This window comes from Tubulanus polymorphus, chromosome 6, assembly GCF_964204645.1.
Source record: "Tubulanus polymorphus chromosome 6, tnTubPoly1.2, whole genome shotgun sequence".
In the NCBI taxonomy this organism is placed as follows: domain Eukaryota; kingdom Metazoa; phylum Nemertea; class Palaeonemertea; order Tubulaniformes; family Tubulanidae; genus Tubulanus; species Tubulanus polymorphus.
In genome coordinates this window covers 20,787,824-20,791,847 of record NC_134030.1, presented here as the reverse complement: position 1 = coordinate 20,791,847, position 4,024 = coordinate 20,787,824, and positions in this window count along the sequence as shown.

Sequence of the window (4,024 nt, the reverse complement as noted above, 5' to 3'; positions counted from 1 at the left end):
AAAAGAACCGGTCCTTCAAGCTTCAGGTCAGTGTGGAGTTAGTGTAATGCGCATTTTAGAATTATACCGAATAAATTCAGAATCAGCTATTCATCATCAGCTTTCGTGAACAAAACTGGTCCTTTCGACGGAAATAAGCAAATGAAAATCAGTTTCAAAATCGTATATTCTATTCCTGCGTGTAGAGAGTTTGTTTCTTGTTGTTTGCAGGATGAAGTTAGTTTTCCTTGTCATGATGGCCCTTGTGGCCTTGGCTATCGCTGGTAGAGGTAAGTGATGTTTAGATATTAGGTTTTGTCCATCATATATATGTTTTATATACAAATAAATCTTCATTAACCATAATTAGATATGAAAAAAGTCTACACTTTGAACGCCGGATGAGGGCATATATGCAGACTGGAGCCACTGTCGAGTCTCAGCTATCAGTTTTTGAAAGTATTCCGATAAAATATCTAATGTCTGGTGTTTGTAGTTCATTTTCAATTAAAAATGTCTCAGGTGAAGCACTGAACACATGTGAAGTGTGGATGATCAGTTTTTGAAAGTGTGCTGATAAAATGTCTAATATCTGGTGTTTGTAGTTCATTTTCAATTAGAAATGTCTCAGGTGAAGCACTGAACACATGTGAAGTGTGGACGATCAGTTTTTGAAAGTGTGCTGATAAAATGTCTAATATCTGGTGTTTGTAGTTCATTTTCAATTAGAAATGTCTCAGGTGAAGCACTGAACACATGTGAAGTGTGGACGATCAGTTTTTGAAAGTGTGCTGATAAAATGTCTAATATCTGGTGTTTGTAGTTCATTTTCAATTTAAAATGTCTCAGGTGACCGCGCCACCAGTCAGTGGATCCTTTTTATGCATTTTTAATGTATAGGTCAGACGGCGCATAAACAATTTGTACGGGACCAACTTAAAAAAAGGGGAATTGATTATGTAACAAAACGGGGGCGCCAAAACGGAACTTTCAGAGAAAATTGGACGTTTTTTTTTTCGTTTTGGCGTTCTGGCGCCCTCATTTACATACCAGGAATTTTACGCTATGGCCCTTATCGGCCACCATACGATCGTAACAAGCAAATATTTTTATGGGAAAATGGGAATTTTTAGATTCATCGAATTACTGAGGTTTTCGTTGTAAGCCGAATCGTACTATAACCGAGGTTCAACTGTATTCCCCTAACGATGTCTAAAATCGTGGATGCATTTCTGATGTACTCAACCTTTGTTTATAGGTTATGAAGAGAACGATTATTATGACGAAGATGCTTATGTCGCTCCGTCTTGTGGAGGCTATGAGTGCGATGGAGGTTATAGCGGTTATGAAAACAGCTATGATGATGATTACGACAAATATAGCAAGTACAGCAAATATGGCAATGACAAGTACAGGTACAAGTACGAAAAGTACGCCAGAAAGCAGGCGGAAAAACTCGCCAAAAAGTTAGCTAAGTACCGCGCCAAGTACGCCAAGTACAACAACAAGTACAACAACAAGTACGGATACGGAGGCTTCGGCAACTACTATTGATCTTCTGTCAATGTACCGACTGTACACACTTGATTTGTAGTCGTCATCAGGATACCGTAATAAAACCTCTTGAAAATATAGACGTTTTGTTGCTTTCGTTTTCATTTTGTTCGTTATCGCAAATAAATCCGGGAGATCTTACCGGTCAGCCCTTCAGGAGCAATGACCACCAGAGCCTAGCATACTCTGTTAGTAGTTTGCGCTTCGACTTCAAAATTTGGTCAAGTTATGGTTGGAATTGAGCTAAAGACTCTTCCCATGCTAATCACTGTGCATGATATTGATCATCGATCGTCGCTTGCGTGAAATCCTGCAATACCTGGTACATCGACTAAATCTTTTAAAATGGGCTTAGGTTACAAACTCTGATTTCTTATGAGATTATGCCAGTGTTCATTTCGGGTGAAGTCGATTCATAAAAACCTGGCTCAAAGCTACACATAAGACTGTATTGAAAGACAAAAAGGAAGAAACAAATGAACTTCTTGAGAAATAGGCTATTGTATTATACGATAGATCCTGCACACGTTGTAGTTGTTCCAGGTTTACACGTTGACACAACCGTTATGATAATTGAAGCATTCGAGATAACAAAATTTAAACAATGAATTCATACATCAAGAAATAATTTTCCTAAACATTAAGAATGACGTTTATCCGACGGAATGAAATATCATGTAAATAAATCAGCCTCTGTATCCACCATAGCCATACGGCCGTCCGTAACCACCTCTATAACCACCATAGCCATACGGCCGCCCGTAACCACCTCTATAACCACCTCTATAACCCCCAAAGCCTCTGAAGACTGAAATTTCAATTGCGTCGAACTGTTAGAATCCGGTTTTCGGGGAAGGGGAGAGCTGGCACATATATTAATGTAACTTACAAGCGGAGGTTGCAACCACAAGAACAATCAACAATACCAGCAAAATGGCGAACAACTTAATTCTGTATAAAAAAAAAAACGAAAATATATTTTGTTTATCCTACTACGAGGATCCAATTCCATATACAGTTCAGTTAGATTTGAGCGCTGTAGGTTTAAATGACCATATTTGCGATTGAACTCGAATTGCACTGAACTATGGAACTTATCACGCGACTTATACTGTGGTGCTATGAGGCAAACGTTTTGGTGAAAATAGAACAAATAACCGGGCCCTGCGTCTACGTTAAAGCTCGCCCGAGTTAGAAATGAAAAAATTGTGATAGCTCCCCGTGCACTTACCTGAGCATTGTTAGTTCACGAGCTTCTTGTTTTTATCAGTAAATTGATCGTTGTATCTTTGTGAGTGTTTTTATACGGTAAAACAGGATGATTAATCATTTGACCGGCAGGTGTCAGTAATGTCTTTTTAACCGGCGTAGGTAGATATTGTTGTAGCTTTTGTTTCTAATAAATATGACACTTCGCCCACGTGTACCATTGATACTGTATGATGCCAAGGTTTTGTCGAAATTCAGCATATAGTAAATCAGCCGGTTCAGCGCATGTAGTTGAGCATTCCCGGATTAGTCCCAACGGCCTAATTTTTTTTGCAATCTTGTTTAATATGGTGTTACGTGATAGGGTCTGTTGAAAAAATACGATTCCACTGGTGCAATCTTGAAAGAAATGGTGAAATGTTTTGTTTCTCAAGCGAAGTTGTGAGCGCGTGTGCAATCGTTCTGCTGTCTAGTGTACACACGGAACCAGGTCCTGTGACGCCATGTCTATTTACTTCAGGTCTCGCGTCCGTCCTCATCGTCACCGCCATCATCCTGTGTATAGCTGGGCACCTGGGCTAGTGTGGCAGGTGTTCGTACCGTGGCGAGTCTCGATGCCATCGGGTTCGATTCCAGTCTAGGTAGGATGTAAGCAGCTTTCGGCAAGCTCTATAGACAAAACCGAAGTAGCCGTACGCACCCCTACGTTCGAATGTGGCAAGCGAGGATCCACCAGGTTCGCTAGTGTGCATTCAGACAACGACTCCCGGATTTCTTCTCATATTCAATTAAAGTCTATCCATAATTTCTCAAATTCTTTGAATGATGATTAGTAAAAATCCACCTTATATATGAACTAGCTAAAGATCATCTGAGTTTATAAAGATTTGCCTAATTTCTGATGAGGGAGGCTAAAAATCTAGATGAAAGTTCATTGAGAATGAACCAGATTTTGACGGGGTTGTCGCACTGTTACGCACGCCATCTAGCGGGATAGCTGTTGGCACGAAATCCTCATTGATTGAAGATATCCAATTTCACACTCGTCTACCATCAATGAGCATAACATGGTGCATTACAACGATTTTCAGGACTTTCAGGACCAGAAACTTTTTCCAGATCATAGTTCGTACCAACTCGACGAGTTGTGAGCAGATAATCAGCGGCCACCAGTCTTTATATCTAGCCAATCAGCTGCGTTGTATTGAACGAATCTACTAGACTGGTCACCGGTCTCTACCTTCAGTTAGACTATTCAAACTGCGAATGCAGGTAGCGCAGA